The following is an 18844-nucleotide window of genomic DNA, read 5'->3' on the forward strand; positions in this document are numbered from 1 at the left end:
GGGACTTTTGTCCCATTAAATTTAGCCCTTTTGATTATTTTTGCTTGCCTCAAAGAAAACTTGCTGCTGACCGTAGATAATATGAGAGAAGTTTTCATGACTTGCTTTACCATTATTATGACAATACCTATATCTATCCTTGCTTTTATGCCTAGCTAGGGGCGTTAAATGATAGCGCTTGTTGGGAGGCAACCCAATTTTATTTTTAGTTTTTTGCTTTTTGGTTCTGTTTAGGAATAAATAACCCATCTAGATTCTTTTTAGATGTGGTTTTGTGTTTTAATTAGTTTTTGTGCCAAGTTAAACCTATAGGATCTTCTTGGATGATAGTTATTTGATCTTGCTGAAAATTCCAGAAACTTTCGGTTCACGAAAACAATTGTTAAAAATCACCAGAACGTGATAAAATACTGATTCCAATTGCAGTAGATCAATAAACAAATTATATAGGTCTTCCTATTTTTGTAGAATTTTTGGAGTTCCAGAAGTTTGCGTTAGTTACAGATTACTACAGACTATTCTGTTTTTGACAGATTCTGTTTTTCGTGTGTTGTTTGCTTATTTTGATGTATCTATGGCTAGTAAAAGAGTTTATAAACCATAGAGCAGTTGTAATACAGTAGGTTTAACACCAATATAAATAAATAATGAGTTCATTACAGTACCTTGAAGTGGTGTTTTGTTTTCTTTCGCTAACGGAGCACACGAGATTTTCTGTTAAGTTTTGTGTTGTGACGTTTTCAAGTTTTGGGTAAAGATTTGATGGATTATGGAACAAGGATTGGAAAGAGCCTAAGCTTGGGGATGCCCATGGCACCACAAGGTAAAATTCAAGGACAACTAAAAGCTTAAGCTTGGGGATGCCCCGGAAGGCATCCCCTCTTTCGTCTTCGTCTATCGGTAACTTTACTTGGAGCTATATTTTTATTCACCACATGATATGTGTTTTTCTTGGAGCGTCTTGTATGATTTGAGTCTTTGCTTTTTAGTTTACCACAATCATCCTTGCTGTACACACCTTTTGAGAGAGACACACATGATTCGGAATTTATTAGAATAGTCTATGTGCTTCACTTAAACCTTTTGAGCTTTATAGTTTTTGCTCTAGTGCTTCACTTATATCTTTTAGAGCATGGTGGTGGTTATATTTTATAGAAATTATTGTTCTCTCATGCTTCACTTATATCATTTTGAGAGTCCTACAAAATAGCATGGTAATTTGCTTTGGCTATAAAATTAATCCTAATATGATAGGCGTCCAAGATAAGTAAAAACTTTCTTATAAGTGCATTGAATACTAAGAAAAGTTTGATGCTTGATGACTGTTCTGAGATATGGAGGTAGTGATATTAAAGTTGTGCTAGTTGAGTATTTCTGAATTTGAGAGATACTTGTGTTGATGTTTGCAAGTCCCGTAGCATGCACGTATGGTAAACGTTGTGTAACAAATTTGAAACATGAGGTGTTCTTTGATTGTCATCCTTATGAGTGGCGGTCGGGGATGAGCGATGGTCTTTTCCTACCAATCTATCCCCCTAGGAGCATGCGCATAGTGCTTGGTTTTTGATGACTTGTAGATTTTTGCAATAAGTATGTGAGTTCTTAATGACTAATGTTGAGTCCATGGATTATACGCACTCTCAACCTTCCATCATTGCTAGCCTCTTCGGTACCGTGCATTGCCCTTTCTCACCTTGAGAGTTGGTGCAAACTTTGCCGGTGCATCCAAACCCCGTGATACGATACGCTCTATCACACATAAACCTCCTTATATCCTCCTCAAAACAGCCACCATACCTACCTATCATGGCATTTCCATAGCCATTCCGAGATATATTGCCATGCAACTTTCCACCATTCCGTTTATTATGACACGCTTCATCATTGTCATATTGCTTTGCATGATCATGTAGTTGACATCGTATTTGTGGCAAAGCAACCCTTCATAATTTTTCATACATGTCACTCTTGATTCATTGCATTTCCTGGTACACCGCCGGAGGCATTAATATAGAGTCATACTTTGTTCTAGTATCGAGTTGTAATCATTGAGATGTAAATAAATAGAAGTGTGATGATCATCATTCATAGAGCATTGTCCCAAAAAAAAGAGGCCAAAAAAAAAGAAAGGCCCAAAAAAATTAAAAAATTAAAAAAAGGAGAAAATAAGAAGGGGCAATGTTACTATCCTTTTTCCACACTTGTGCTTCAAAGTAGCACCATGATCTTTATGATAGAGAGTCTCTTGTTTTGTCACTTTCATAGACTAGTGGGAATTTTTCATTATAGAACTTGACTTGTATATTCCAACAATGAGCTTCCTCAAATGCCCTAGGTCTTCATGAGCAAGCCAGTTGGATGCACACCCACTTAGTTTCTTTTGTTGAGCTTTCATACATTTATAGCTCTAGTGCGTCCGTTGCATGGCAATCCCTACTCCTTGCATTGACATCAATCGATGGGCATCTCCCTAGCTCGTTGATTAGCCGCGTCAATGTGAGACTTTCTCCCTTTTTGTCTTCTCCACATAACTCCCATCATCATATTCTATTCCACCCATAGTGCTATATCCATGGATCACGCTCATGTATTGCGTGAAAGTTGAAAAAAGTTTGAGATTACTAAAGTATGGAACAATTGCTTGGCTTGTGATCGGGGTTGTGCAAGTTGAGAGCATTCCGGTGTGACGAAAATGAAGCATGACCAAACTATATGATTTTGTAGGGATGAACTTTCTTTGGCCATGTTATTTTGAGAAGACATAATTGCAAAGTTAGTATGCTTGAAGTGTTATTACTTTTATGTCAATATTAAACTTATATCTTGAATCTTTAGGATTTGAATATTCATGCCACAAATAAGAGAATTACATTGAAAATTATGCCAAGTAGCATTCCACATCAAAAATTCTGTTTTTATCATTTACCTACTCGAGGACGAGCAGGAATTAAGCTTGGGGATGCTTGATACGTCTCCAACGTATCTATAATTTTTTATTGCTCCATGCTATTATATTTCTGTTTTGGATGTTTAATGGGCTTATTTATACACTTTTATATTATTTTTGGGACTAACCAATTAACCGGAGGCCCAACCCAAATTGCTGTTTTTTTGCCTATTTCAGTGTTTCTCAGAAAAAGAATATCAAACGGAGTTCAAACGGAATGAAACCTTCGGGAGCGTAATTTTTGGAACAAACGTGATCGAGAGGACTTGGAGTGGACGGCAAGCAACCAACGAGGAGGCCACGAGGCAGGGGGGCACGCCCACCCCCCGGGCGCGCCCTCCACCCTTGTGGGCCCCTCGTGGCTCCACCGACCTACTTCTTCCTCCTATATATACCTACGTACCCCCAAACCATCGGAGAGCACCATGAAAACCTAATTCCACCGCCGCAACCTTCTGTGCCTGTGAGATCCCATCTTGGGGCCTTTTCTGGCGTCCTACCGGAGGGGGCATTGATCGCGGAGGGCTTCTACATCAACATAATAGCCTCTCCGATGATGTGTGAGTAGTTTACCTCAGACCTTCAGGTCCATAGTTATTAGCTAGATGGCTTCTTCTCTCTCTTTGGATCTCAATACAAAGTTCTCCTCGATTCTCTTGGAGATCTATTCGATGTAATCTTCTTTTGCGGTGTGTTTGTCGAGATCCGATGAATTGTGGGTTTATGATCAAGATTATCTATGAACAATATTTGAATCTTCTCTGAATTCTTTTATGTATGATTTGTTATCTTTGCAAGTCTCTTCGAATTATCAGTTTGGTTTGGCCTACTAGATTGATCTTTCTTGCAATGGGAGAAGTGCTTAGCTTTGGGTTCAATCTTGCGGTGCTCGATCCCAGTGACAGTAGGGGAAACGACACGTATTGCATTGTTGCCATCGAGGATAAAAAGATGGGGTTTATATCATATTGCATGAGTTTATCCCTCTACATCATGTCATCTTGCTTAAAGCGTTACTCCGTTCTTATGAACTTAATACTCTAGATGCATGCTGGATAGCGGTCGATGTGTGGAGTAATAGTAGCAGATGCAGGCAGGAGTCGGTCTACTTGTCACGGACGTGATGCCTATATACATGATCATAGCTAGATTTTCTCATAACTATGCTCAATTCTATCAATTGCTCGACAGTAATTTGTTCACCCACTGTAATACTTATGCTATCTTGAGAGAATCCACTAGTGAAACCTGTGGCCCCCGGGTCTATTTTCCATCATATTAATCTTCCAACAACAAGCTATTTCTATTACCGTTTATTTTGCAATCTTTACTTTTAGTATTTATCATAAAAATACCAAAAATATTATCTTATCATCTCTATCAGATCTCACTTTTGCAAGTGGCTGTGAAGGGATTGACAACCCCTTTATCGCGTTGGTTGCAAGGTTCTTATTTGTTTGTGTAGGTGCGAGGGACTTGAGCGTGGCCTCCTACTGGATTGATACCTTGGTTCTTGAAAACTTAGGGAAATACTTACGCTACTTTGCTGCATCACCCTTTCCTCTTCAAGGGAAAACCAACGCAGTGCTCGAGAGGTAGCATGTTGTGTCTTTTTTTTGGCACGGGGAGGGGAAGAAGGGCGCGGCCGCGCCTTGGTTGGGATAGGATCCCCTTCCCATCCTAGCACAAAGCACCCGGCCTGGAGTGGTGGCCCGATGCTTAGAGAAGGTGGAAAGGGCCTTAGCAGGGCGCGCAGGCGGCACGGTGGTAGTGCCGGAGGTAGCGACTCCAGCGCGCTCATCGTCAGGCCACCCATGGCCCCAATCTTATTGAGGGGTCATGCAAGCGACACCATGCCGAAATCCATAATGGACACAAAGCATGGTAGTCGACCGTAGCCTATCCTTCCTTCTCCTGTGATGTCGAAGGGAGACCGCGGAAGCGGTTCACCATTGGTTACGACAGATCCCGCCCTTGGCATGCTGCTCATCTTGCGTCCGGGCAAGTTCCTTGTGCCCGTGCATGCTTCTTCAGGGGATGACATCCTTCTAGCTTCGGGTCGTCATAGACGACCATGCTCTCTGTGGAGCCCCCCGAAGCGCCCCGTGCCTGTCCTGGCCGCCATGCCGGGGGCTTGAGCGACGGTGGGCGCGCCTCCTTGAGCGACAGCGACGAGGAAGGTGGCAGCACCCACGACGCATCAAGAGCGAGGAGGACCGCTATGACCCGGCTGGGCCTTCGGTAGTGCCACCATATGCACCTGCCCTCCGGTTTCTTCCTCCCAGCCCGGGAACGGCACCATCCTGATCCTGGAGAGGTGCCGAATCCTAGCCAGACCTTCCCTCTGTCTTCTTCATCTCCCCCTATGGTTTCGAGGAGGGGAGGGACAGAGCAAAGGCATCACGGGGCACTTATCTTTTTTTAGTCTAAAATATGTAGGCACTTGCCAAACTTTAGTCTAAATTTTGTAGTCTTCTTTACCCATGTTTGTGTACTATAAGATCTGTACTTGCTAATCAGCATATTATGAAAAAGACAAGCTTTGCCGGGTACTTGTGCATGTATCATATCCATGCATAGGTGAAATGCCTTTATACATTCAAGTAAACAAGTTTTCTCCGGCAGGCTATCCTGCCGGTACCCTCAGTTTGTTCCCGCTGGGCTAAGCCTGCCGGGCACAAATCCACAAAGAGTGACTAGCCCCCGCCAAACCTTCTCCGCCAAAGGCCACTGCGACCATCCTGACTGAAGCAATATTCGAGTCAAAGGATGGGAGCACCTATTTTTCGAAGGTGGTGAGGTTTTCATATACGCAAGTTTCACCTTACAGAACATGTATGGATAAGAAAAGAACTTATCTGTTTGGCTTGTCGGGGATCGCAATGCTTAGTGCAGATGAAAATGATGCCATATGCGATCTTTTCTACATGATCATGCTATGCTCATGATATGCTTATGCATGCATGCAATCTTCTTTGGGGGCCCCAGCACTTCGTTTATTTCTCTGTTGCTCAGGGTCTGCGCCTGGCTTTGTACAAAGGGTTACATGCATCTTCGGCAAAGCTTGTACAAAAGGGTGGCTGCCGGGCAGGGCCGGACAGCCGCGCCTTATGGCTATAACTTACGGAGATGCTCAATGTTCCATGAGTTTTGCAATTGAATGCCATCTCCGGTCTCCAGACGGACTGCGCCGGGTCTGGTGACTCGTACTATCCGGTAAGGGCCTTCCCACTACGGCGTCAACTTGTTTGTACGCTTGGTGGACTGAACACACCTAAGGACAAAGGTCGCCTTCCTCAAAACTCTGGGCATGAACCCTGCGGTTGTGATAGCGACGTAGGCCTTGCTGGTAGCATGCAACACGCGTAGTAGCCCAGAGACGGTTCTCCTCAAGTACAACAACATCATCATGTCGGTGTTGTTCTTGCGCTACTTCGTTGTAGGCAAGTACTCGAGGTGACCCGTATATGAGTTTTGTGGGGATAACTGCTTCTGCCCGATAGACTAGGGAGAAGGGAGTCTACCTGGTAGCTCGATTTGGTGTCGTGGGTGGGACCAAAGAACCACCGATAGCTGGTCGATCCATCGCCTGCCACACTTCTGCATCTTATCAAATGTTCTTCTCGTGAGTCCTCGCAGCACTTCAGCATCGGTGATGATTCGGACAGGGACCCCAAAGCGGCACACCAATCCTTTCACGAACTTGATAGCTGATTATGCAGTCACCTTTCTCATGGGCTCCACTTTCGGCCACTTTTTAAACTTGTTGATTGCAACGAACAAGAATTCAAAGCCTCCGGTAGCACGGGGGAAGGGGCCCAGGATGTCGAGCCCCCAGACCAAAAATGGCCATGACAAAGGGATTGCTTGGAGAGCTCGGGCAGGCTGATGGATATTCTTGGAGTGGAACTAGCAGGCTTCACACTTGGTGCTAGCTCGATTGCATCTTGGAGGGTTGTGGGCTAGTAGAAACCTTGCCGGAAAGCTTTCCCAACCGAGGCCCTTGATCCGATGTGGGAGCTGCACATACCCTTGTGTATCTCTGCCAGTGGTCCCTTTCCTTTTCCCAGCAAATGCACTTCAATTTCACACCGTTGGGCCTTCTTCTGTATAGCGTGTCATTCACGAAAGCGCACGCCTCAACCGTAGAGGTTAGTAGTTTGGTGGGAGGGTGCGGCTTACCAATCAAAGGGGAGTTGTTCCCGCCAAGCTCTCTCCTCGGGGCTTCAGGAAGCTCTACCGGGAGAAGCTTGCCGGAGTCCAGTTTCCTCCTCTTTCTGGCCATTGTTTCCAGGGATACGGAGGGTTGAGTTAGATGGAGAAAAAAAATCTGGTTCCACAGGGAGTTTTTGCGCAACGCACTTTCATAGATGATTAGCAATGCTGTTTTCCACATGTGGCACGTGCTCTGTTTGCAATCCGTCAAAGCGCTCCTCCAACTTTCTCACTTCCTTGATGTATGCCTCCATCAATGGGCTTTGGTAATCCTTGTTTTTACTTGTCTCACCACCAGTTGTGAATCTCCACGGATGATCAGCTTCTTGATTCCCAGTTCTGTTGCAATTCTGAGCCCGGCAAGGAGCCCCTCGTACTCTGCAGTGTTGTTGGTAGCATTCTCCCTGGGAAAGTGCATCTGAACGACGTACTTGAGGTGCTCCCTGGTGGGATCAACGAGAATCATGCCAACTCCTGCACCTTTATCACGGGATATCCACGGCCACCTATGGGACCAGGAGGCCCATTGCTGGTTCGGCAGGGGGACGTCGTGTTGCACAAAGAGCAGACCAGCGCATGCCAGCACGACAGAGAGCACACAAGCAATTTACCCAGGTTTGGGCCGCCGCGAGGCATAAGACCCTACTCCTGCTTTAGTGGATTGATGGTGGAATGGGGGCGGTGAAACGCAGTACACTTGCCCGACAGGGGTTGCCGTAGGGCAGCAAAGACGACGCGCATATGGGGGTGTGGGTTCGTTGACTTTCCAACCCTTCCTACGGGTGCTGTCGGCGTCCTGGGAACGGGGGTCCCCAGACTTGCCAGGGCCAGGTGGGCGCCAGCGTGCACAGTGTCCTCATTTCCTCTTTGGTGCTAAAGAGGCAAGCGGAGGCGAGGAGTCCCGAGGCTTCGGGCAAAGGTTTCCATATCAGTGCAACGAGACCAAGACCAGCAGGACGGCAGGACGGAGGTTACCGTGATGCCCAGGACGACGTCACCACTAGAGCCTTTGGCAGGCGAAGACCACCTTTAGTTAGGATAACTTGTACTAGTTGTGTCCCTTCAAATTTGGCCGTCGTCGCATCCCTTCCCGCCAGCATTTGGGAAGAGGACCAGGGCCTCTATAAATAGGGCTAGCCACCACAGTAGGAGGCAACTGATCCTAGGCCATTCAGATCATCCTCATCCACACAAACTCACCAAGCACAAGAGCATCACTCCTCAGGAGGCTGTTCTTCCCTTGTAACTATTCTTCCTCAGCCCAAGAGGCAATCCACCACACCACACTTGAGTAGGGTATTACACCACATCGGTGGCCCGAACCAGTATAAACCTTGTGTCACTTTGTTCTGCGAGTTCGACGCGCTGAGCCTTGAGATCGCTGTGAGGGAGAGTGCTAGGGGGAGGAGAGATCTTCGTGCGCACCCCAGTGTTCGAACCTCAAGGGTTTTGCCGGAACCCGAAATCCAACATTTGGCGCGCCAGGTAGGGGTGCGCTGAAGCCTTCCTCCTACCAATCCGCGTCCCATCCCTCCACCGCATCCATGGCGGACGCGCATCGCTCAGACAGCCCCTGTCGCCCGTGTCGCTCAGACAGCCCCTGTCGGCGGGCCTTCCCGTCGTTCCCCATCACCCGCCTCCAACGCCGCCACCTGTCAGGCGGGAAACGAGCAGCAAGCGTCCTCACTGCACCCTTCTGTGCGACGGGACGGCCGCACCGCTACTCCGTCGCTGACCCCGGCCGGCTCGTCGTCTCACGCTCGCCGCATGCCCACGGACGCGCAGGCCGCACTGCTCATGGCACGCGAGCTCCTGCGCTACCGCCCGGTTGACGATCTCTACGAGGACTGGCTGGACCGCATCGCGAAGCTCGTCAGTGCCGCGGGGGGCTCCCACGCACCATCCCTCTCGCTGCCTCGCCCTCCGCCAGCTGTGGGCGACGTAGCTCACGGAGCACCTCCACCACCTCTGCACCAAGACGGCGCTCTGGCGCCAAGGTGCGCGGCCCCCCAGCGTGACCTACCACGCCGGGCGACCGCGCGAGAAGAAGGAAGCAGCCAAGAGATTCCTCGGCCGCGGGAAAATGCTCCCGCGCTCCTAGCGCCACCGCCACAAGACCGGGTGCCGCCTGCGGTGGCGGTGCGCGGGCATCCAGGCCCGGTCCCTCATTAGCAAAGGGCCCTGGTGGCCATGGCAGGCTGCCGCGCCTTCAATCCTGAGCTCGGTAGTGTTGTTTGGCCAGGCAAGTTCAAGCCAGACCTGCCTCCGCGCTACGATGACACCCCCGACCCTACGGAGTTCTTGCAGCTCTACGAGCAGAGCATCGAGGCGGCCAATGGCGACGAGAAAGTCATGGCGAACTGGTTCCCTATGGCTCTCAAGGATGGTGCTCGCTCGTGGCTCCTGAACCTGCCTCCAGGCTCGATCTCCTACTGGGATGAGATGCGCGACCGCTTTGTCGCCAACTTCCTGGGCACTCGCGACTGCCCTCCCATCGCGGGCGACCTATGCCGCATCAAGCAGTAGCCAGGAGAGACCTTGTAGAAGTACATCCAGCACTTCAACAACATTCGTCTCAAGATCCCCAAGGTGACGGATCAGGCCATCATTTCCATGTTTTCTGATGGCGTCCGCGACGTCAAGATGAAGGAGGAGGTCGCCATCCACGAGGAGTTATGCATGGCTCTGGGGCTGTTCAACATGGCGACCAAGTGCGCAAGAGCTGAGGAGGGGCGCCTTTCCCTCCTCAAGCTCCTAGCTACAGACCCGGAGGAGAAGAAAGCCAAGGACAAGGACGTGAAGCGCAAGGGAGTGGCCGTGCTCGCGGTGGAGCCGGATACGAAGCGCGGCCGGGACCATCCCGAGTCGTCCAAAAGCGGCCGACCGTTCTGCGCCTTCCACAACGTACACAGCCACAACACCAACGACTGTCAAGAGCTCAGGGCCATTCGAGATGGATGCTTCGGTTGATGCCCCGAGCGCAACGACCGGGGCTACGGCCGAGGAGGAGGACGAGGCGGAGGACGCGGGAACGAGCACGGCCCCCGCCAGGAGTGGCGCGACCGGCCTCGCGAGGACCGCTGGCAGGACCAGCCTCGTGAGGGCGCCTGGAGGGATCAGCCCCGCGAGGACCACCCTCAGGGCAATGCCGGTCTTCCTCCACTACCGCCGCCACCAAGAAGGAACGACGACCACCATCAGGACGAGGGGGCTGGGGGCTTCCAGGAACCGCGTGCTATCGCCTGCATCTTGGGCGGAGCTAAGACCCCAGCATCTCAGCGTATCTTCAAGCAGTTTGCTCGCGAGTTGAACGCAACCCTTCCCAGGCTTGAGGCCACGCGCCCGCTCAGGTGGTCCAAGTGTGCCATCACTTTCAGCTCGGCGGACCAGCTCAAGTGCGCGGCCACTGCTGGCGCCCTCCCGATGCTCTGCTCACCCGTCGTCGGCAACGTACAAGTCACCAAGACCCTCATCGACGGCGGAGCAGGGCTTAATGTCCTGTCCGTCGAGACATTCGACAGCCTCCAAGTGCCATACGATCAGCTTCAGCCCACCAAGCCCTTCTCAGGAGTGACTGACAGCTCCACCACCCCGATAGGGCAGGTCCGCCTCCCTGTCACCTTCGGACAACATGGCAACTACCGCACCGAGCTCATCGACTTTGACGTTGCTCACATCCGTTTGCCGTACAATGCCATCCTCGGGTATCCGGCCCTTGCCAAGTTCATGGCAGTGACCCACCACAGCTACAACGTCCTCAAGATGCCAGGAAGTAGCGGGATCATCACAGTCCCCTGCGAAGAAAGAGATGCAGTGTGCTCCCTCGAACGCGCCTTCCAAGCAGCAGCAATCGATGACCCTGACAGCAAGGGCGAGTACCCTCCTGAGGCCACCCCAAGAAGAAGAAGCAACTACTCCGTACAAGGCCTCCAGGGAGCGGCGCCTCTAGCGATGCCACATCAGGATCGTCGCCCGCACCTGGGGCGCTTCCCTCCCTCTCATAGGAAGGCGCGCCCGGCGCATTCCTCGGGCAGGGCTCAGGGGCTCTCTTCTGGAGGGCCTCAGACCTAGCCAACATCACGAGGGAGGCGCTCGGGCACCACATGGAGGCGTGCTTTGCAGCACGTCTTCCTCAGGGGGACCCCGGGCAAGGAGCGCCCGGCGCTCAGAAGTTCATCGCCAAGACCACTCAGGAGCTGCAGGATGCAAGGGCCATGCCCGGCGACCGCCGCCCACCTGGCGCAGCTCCCCATCCAAGCGAGGATGGTGGGCTGCGCGTCTGCATCGACATCCCTAGGCTCAACAGGGCCGCATCTTAGGAGCGCTTCTGGCCTTCGCGCGCGGGACATTGCGAGGGCTCACCTCACAGCTATGTTCGCATGCCATTCGGCCTGCGGAGCATGGCGACTGCCTTCCAGCGCAACCTGCAGAGCGTCCTAGTGACCCAGGAGGCCCGGCATCACGCAGTCTTGGCGGAGATGGAGACGGTCCTCAAGGAACCGCTTGGACCCCCAGAGCCTCCCTAGGCTCAGGGCCCCGGTGGCTCATGAGGAGCAACCCCTTCACCGCGCATCTTCAGCTACCTCAACATCCCTTCGACAACGGAACCAGGTGACATTTTCCAAGTTTATTTAGCTGGGAGCGCCCCCCAGGCTGCATCATTCCCAGGCCGCGTGGGCCTGTCCCTGCGGCATGTATCCTTTTTACGTCTTTAGCTTACTCTGCTGGGGGGCGCTCCTTGGGCTGCATCATCCCCAAGCCACTCGGGTCCGTCCCGGTTGCGTGTATCGTCCTCGCATCTACCTAAGCTAGTTCGCTTCCCATGCATAATCTATCTATGGTTATCACTTGTTTGATTATCACCCACCACGGGAGCCGCATGCCGATCGTCTTTCTTCAGGATCCCTCGCATGAGGAGGCTAGGCACGACGCCTGTGCTTGGGTCCATCCCTACAGCATCGATAAACCCAACGACTGAGCTCTGTCTGGCGGGCCAGCCCCGTTCACGTCACCTCCTGAGGTTGTTGGTGCTTGGCCTTCTCATGCGATAACCTCAAGAGATTCATTCGGTGCAGGTTTCCTGACCATCTCGCAGGACTACCGCAATCCAAAAGAACCAAGTCCAGGCGCAACCCGCCTTGAGGTAGGGCATCGTGAGTCCCGCGCTGGCTCACGAGTGCCCAGACACACCTCGTCTAGCCCTGCCGTGCAAGCCACGTGTCAGGGCGGGGTTGTACACGCCCCGGGGGCTCCACTTAGAGGGAGCCCTCACCCACGCACCAGTGGAAGCACCATGCTCCGCGCTGGCAGTCGACGCGGCCGAGGAGCGGTTATGCCCGTGCAAGTGCGGAAGCGCTATTCTCTACGCTGGTGATAAACAACTGAGGGCGGCCCCATGGCCGTGTCAACCTCGGGGAGCCTCAGAGCTCAGTGTCTGGCCTCATCACAACACCTCGCCTCGGGAGAGTCGCGTGAGGGGGCTGGGCATGGGGGCTACGCTCGGGTCACGCCCAAGCATTCGCCACCCTGCCAGGTCCCCCGGACCTGGTCATCGCGTGCCCCTCCTGAGCCGAGCCTCAGCGAGGAAAAATGTATGAATGTCGTTTGAGCGTTAAGGGGGACTCCTGAGCATCGCGACTCAGGAGCCTAACTGGCCACGTAGCCCTCACCCCTTGGTCTCGTCCTGGTGATCCGGACGACCCGACGGCAGCTGAGGTATGCGCAGGGTCAGGCCCTGCCGACGTAGAACACTAGACCTACTCCTGCGTCTCCTTCCTGTAAGCTGTTTGCGCATCAAGGGGGACTCCTGAGCATCACGACTCAGGAGCCTAACTGGCCACGTAGCCCCTCACCCCTTGGTCTCGTCCCGGTGATCCGGACAACCCGACGGCGGCTAGGGTACGCGCGGGGTCGGGCTCTGCCGACGTAGAACGTAAAGCAGACAGGAAGGAAATCACGAAACTCAAATAAATATTACAAAACATATTGTTCTCCAAATACCAAGCATAAGTTTAAACGCCCCCACGAGGCATGGTATGTGTTGCAGATGCAAACCAGGAAAGAAGTCACCGGCAAGTCATCTCTGGACGTCGCCGTTGCGTGCAAGAGCTGCCCCTTCGATGGCAATGTTGCCCTCACCTACGCCGCCTGCCGGAGTTGTAGGTTCAGCAGCACCACCTATCAGGGGCGCGGGGTCGAAGGCGCGAAACTTCTTCAGCAAAGCTTCCACCTAGCCCTTCACGGCTTCGGTAGCGGCTGCGCAGCGCTCGTCGTCCACAGGCTCCAGCAGCTCGTCGAGGTTGGCGGCAGGATCACGAAGATAGAGGTGCCTGAAAGTGTGCGGGCTTCTCCTTCCACCAAGGGGCCGATTCCGCCCACGACCTCCTCAAGCGCCCCGACCAGATGAGGAAGCAGCTGGGTGGGGTCCTCATCGACGGTGGCTAGCGGCTCCTCCAACCCCAGCGCCACGCGAGACCTCTCCTCGAGGGACTTGAAGGCCGCGCGGTCCTCGGCCAGGACCTTCGCCTTGGCGTCAAGCTCGGCTTTCTCCGCTTCCATCTTCTGCTTCAGCTTCTCCAGCTGGCTGCGCTCCGCGGCCTGCGCCTTCCCCAACTGCTCCAGCTCGGTGTCGCGACCCCTGACAGCGTCCTCTCGGGCCTTCATCTTGTCCTTCTCTGCCTTGCAGCCTCGCGTCTCGGCCGCACGCTCGTTGCACATTGTCTCCAGCTCAGCCTCCAGCGACTGACAGCGATCCTGGGCGGCCTCGGAATCTTTCAGCGCCACCTCGCGAGCAGCCGCAGCCTGGGCGGTGATACGTCTCCATCGTATCTATAATTGTTGATTGTTCCATACCAATATTCTACAACTTTCATATACTTTTGGCAACTTTTTATACTATTTTTGGGACTAACATATTGATCCAGTGCCCAGTGCCAGTTCCTGTTTGTTGCATGTTTTTGGTTTCGCGGAATATCCATATCAAACGGAATCCAAACGGGATAAAAACGGACGGAGAATATTTTTGGAATATTTGGAGAATTCCGGAAGAAAATCCATGCGAGACGGTGCCCGAGGTGGCAACGAGGCAGGGGGTGCGCCTGCCCCCCTGGGCGCGCCCCTGACCCTCGTGGGCCACCCGTAAGGCGGTTGATGCCCTTCTTCGGCCGCAAGAAAACTAATTTTTGGAAAAAAAATCACGCCGAAGGTTTCAGTCCAATCGGAGTTACAGATCTCCATATATATACGAAACGGTGAAAGGGCAGCAGACGAGAACGCAGAAAACAGAGAGAGACAGAGAGACAGATCCAATCTCGGAGGGGCTCTTGCCCCTCCCATGCCATGGAGGCCAAGGACCAGAAGGGAAACCCTTTTCCCATCTAGGGAGGAGGTCAAGGAAGAAGAAGAAGAAGGGGCCCCCTCTCCCCTTCTCTTCCGGTGGCGCCGGAACGCTGCCGTGGCCACCATCGTCATCACGGCGATCTTCGCCAACACCTCCGCCATCTTCACCCACATCTCCATCACCTTCCCCCCTCTATCTACAGCAGTCCACTCTCCCACAACCCGCTGTACCCTCTACTTGAACATGGTGCTTTATGCTTCATATTATTATCCAATGATGTGTTGCCATCCTATGATGTCTGAGTAGATTTTCGTTGTCCTATAGGTGGTTGATGAATTGCTATGATTGATTTCATTTTCTTGTGGTTATGTTGCTGTCCTTTGGTGCCCATCATATGAGCGCGCGCGTGGATCACACCATAGGGTTAGTTGTATGTTGATAGGACTATGTATTGGAGGGCAAGGGTGACAGAAGCTTCAGCCTAGCATAGAAATTGATGCATACGGGATTGAAGGGGGACCAATATATCTTAATGCTATGGTTGCGTTTTACCTTAATGAATGTTAGTAGTTGCGGACGCTTGCTAATAGTTCCAATCATAAGTACATAGAATTCCAAGTCAGTGATGACATGCTAGCAGTGGCCTCTCCCACATAAAACTTGCTGTCGGTCTAGTACAGTAGTCAATTGCTTAGGGACAATTTCGCAACTCCTACCACCACTTTTCCACACTCGCTATATTTATTTTATTGCTTCTTTACTTACAACAGCCCCAAGCTTTTATTTACGCTCTCTTTATTATCTTGCCGACCTATCCAACAACACCTACAAAGTACTTCTAGTTTCATACTTGTTCTAGGTAAAGCGAACGTCAAGCGTGCGTAGAGTTGTATCGGTGGTCGATAGAACTTGAGGGAATATTTATTCTACCTTTAGCTCCTCATTGGCTTCGACACTCTTACTTATCAAAAACTGTTGCGATCCCCTATACTTGTGGGTTATCAAGACCTTTTTCTGGCACCGTTGCCGGGGAGCAATAGCGTGGGGTGAATATTCTCGTGTGTGCTTGTTTGCTTTATCACTAAGTAATTTTTATTTGCTGTTCTTAGTTGTTCTCTATCTTTAGTTATGGATATGGAACACGAAATACCAAAAAATTAATTGTACTTGCTAATCATGGAGATGAGGAACCTCCTAAAACCCTCGATGCTCCCCATGTGACAGAAATTATGTACTACTTCCATAAGCCTGAGAAAACCCCATTCAATCTGGTAATGGGAGTAACGTTGGATCAACGTGAATACTTTAGGGATTATCGCTTTACACAAAAAGGGAAACTATTATGGGATCAAATTTATATATTGAAGTGGTATGCTCGGCAAGTATGCTTGAGTTATGATTATACTTGTTGCTCTAGGATGAAGGCTCCACACCTTCCCTTTTCATGCAAATTTAATGATAATGAAACCTTGGCTTCTTATGCTAGAGGTATATATGATTACTATGATGTGGAACAAATAGAAGAATTTGTTGCTTTTAAGGGTGCTTATGAAATTGAATCTTTGTTTGAAAAGTATGAAGCTTTTGATGATGATGTTATAGGCCTGAAAATTTAGCTATCCTAAAATATTGCTATGATAATTATGAGTATAATTCCTATATTAATGTGCTTATTGAGAAAGTCTCCGCTGTCCAAGAAGAGAATAATATTTTGCAGGAATCTATGGAAGAAGAAGTTGATGAAACTGTGAGCTCATTGGATGAAAAAGATGAGGAGGAGAGTGAAGAACAAAAGGAGGAAGAGCGAATTGATCACCCGTGCCCACCTTCTAATGAGAGTAACTCTTCAACTCATACATTGTTTAATTCCCCTTCATGCTTACCGAAGGATGAATGCTATGATAATTTCTATGATCCCGTTGATTCTTTTGAAATATCCCTTTTTGATGATGCCTGTTATGCTTGTGGCCAAGATGCCAATATGAATTATGCTTATGGAGATGAACTTGCTATAGTTCCTTATGTTAAACATGAAATTGTTGCTATGGCACCCACGCATGATAGCCCTATTATCTTTTTGAATTCTCCCGATTACACTATATCGGAGAACTTTGCACTTATTAAGGATTATATTGATGGGTTGCCTTTTTGTAACACCCCGGATGTAACTTTCCATATTTGTAACTCCAACTCTTGCCATTTTCGGCTATGTGTTATGAGATTCCCTTTGTGGTCGGCTTTTGTCTTTCGTTTTGCATTTTGTTCATGTCATGCATTTCATATCATGTCATCATGTGCATTGCATTTGCATACGTGTTCGTATCATGCATCCGAGCATTTTCCCCGTTGTCCGTTTTGCAATCCGGCGCTCCCATCTCCTCCGGCGCACCCCTCTTGTTTTCTTTCGTGAGCGGGTGTCAAACATTCTCGGAATGGACCGAGGCTTGTCAAGTGGCCTTGGTATACCACCGGGAGGCCACCGGTCATGTTTCGTTCCATTTGGAGGTCGTTTGGTATTCCAACGGTTAACCGGGTAACCGCAAAGTCCGTTTGTGTGTTGCAGCAAAACCCCCCTCAAAACCAGCCCAAAACTCCTCTAAGTCACTTCCATGCTGTAGGTCGTTCGATCACGATCGTGTGGGCGAAAACCGCACCTCATTTGGACTCTCCTAGCTCCCTCTACCTATATATATGCCTCCCCTCCCGAAATAATACGCAGATCAAACCCTAGCATTTTTCCCCGCCGCTGCCGGACACGTCCGGTCCGCGCCGGACAAATCTCCACCGACGGCCGCAGTGAACCAGTGGCTGCCACGCGGCCCCGCGCCGCCCGCGGCCCGCCGGGCCCGTACGCCGCCCCCGCCGCCCCGCCTCGCCGCAGCCGCCGCGCACCTCCCTCCAGTGGCACGCGCCTCGCCGCCGCCGCCACCGCCGCCCGCGCGCCGCCGCCTCCGCACGCTGCCCCGCCGCCGCCGCCATCACCGGGCTCCGCCGCCGCGCCCGACGCCGCCCCCCTCCGGCCGCCGTCCTCCCCTCGCCGTCCCTCCTTCTCGTCCCTGCTGCCATCTCCGACGCCGTTTACGACGAGCCCGACCTCGAGCCGAGCCCGTGATCCCGATCCAGTCAACTGCTAGGTTGACTTCCCTCTCCCCGAGATTTTCCCCAAGTCATTTTATTTTACAATATGTGCCCATGTTCATCGCATCACAACTCTCTGAATACAGCTCCGTTTTGCGCATGTAATATGTCAAATTGTTCGTCTCGTGATGGTCTACACTTTTTTCAATTGCACCATGTTCATTTGAGTCCATCTTGATGCCCAAATCTCTGGTGCAAGAGTGCTAGTTGCTGCTGTCTGCTGTTAGTTAGCAGAACTTGACGATTTGTTATTTTTGTATCATTTAATCTGTGCATCTTATGGGCATGAGGTCTACATGTGTGTTGTTGTATGCCATGCCATATTTCCAGAGGTGCATGCCATGTATTTTTGTGATCCCTGTGGTGACTAGCACAAGCATGCAAACTAGGCCCCGTAATGTTTCTGATTTCAGGGACTTTGTGATTTCTCTAAGTCTTTGTCTGCTGCTATTTTGTTGCCATGTAAACTTGATGATTCATATTTTGGAGATGTTCAGTAAGGATGTTTTGTATATATTGTTGTAATTGATCCATTACGGCCCTTGTTTGCAATTATGGAGTGCCATAGCATGACTCAATCTTGCTCTACTTTTGCTATAAATTATTCCTGGTAGATTGTTTACGTGTTATTCAATTTTGCCAAGCTTGTTGTAGTTCTTTCATACATGCTATGTACTTGCTCTTGCCATGGTTAGCTTCATAGACATGCCATCTTGCTGTAGGTATGCTTGTTTTGTCATGAATTGCCATGTGGTGAGTGCATCAAGCTCACCAAGTCTGAAACCTGTTAACGAAACTTGCTATGTTTACATGGTTTCCATCATATCTTCTGGTCCTTTTTGGCTTATGGTCAGTAAGGGACTTTTGTCATATGAATTTAGTAGAACACTTCCATGACTTGTTTTGCCATGTTAAGTTCCTGTAGCATGTTGATTTCGGTCTCTGAACATTGCTACCTGATGCTGTTTTCTGCCATGTCCAGTAATTTCACAAAGTCTGTGAACCTGTTATCTTTTGTACTTTTGCCATGCTTGTTTGAGCTTATTATGTTATGATCTAGCCGTAGCTCAGTGTTTATGTTTTGTCAAGCATCTCCTGTAGATTGCTGCCATATGCTTTGTTGCTATGTTGGAGTGATGTAGCATTGTTACTTGTTGCATTCTAAGTGCTATCGTGTTGTTTATCGCAGATTCGTGTCATTCTTG

Source organism: Aegilops tauschii, chromosome 6 (genome assembly GCF_002575655.3).
Source record: "Aegilops tauschii subsp. strangulata cultivar AL8/78 chromosome 6, Aet v6.0, whole genome shotgun sequence".
In the NCBI taxonomy this organism is placed as follows: Eukaryota; Viridiplantae; Streptophyta; class Magnoliopsida; order Poales; family Poaceae; genus Aegilops; species Aegilops tauschii.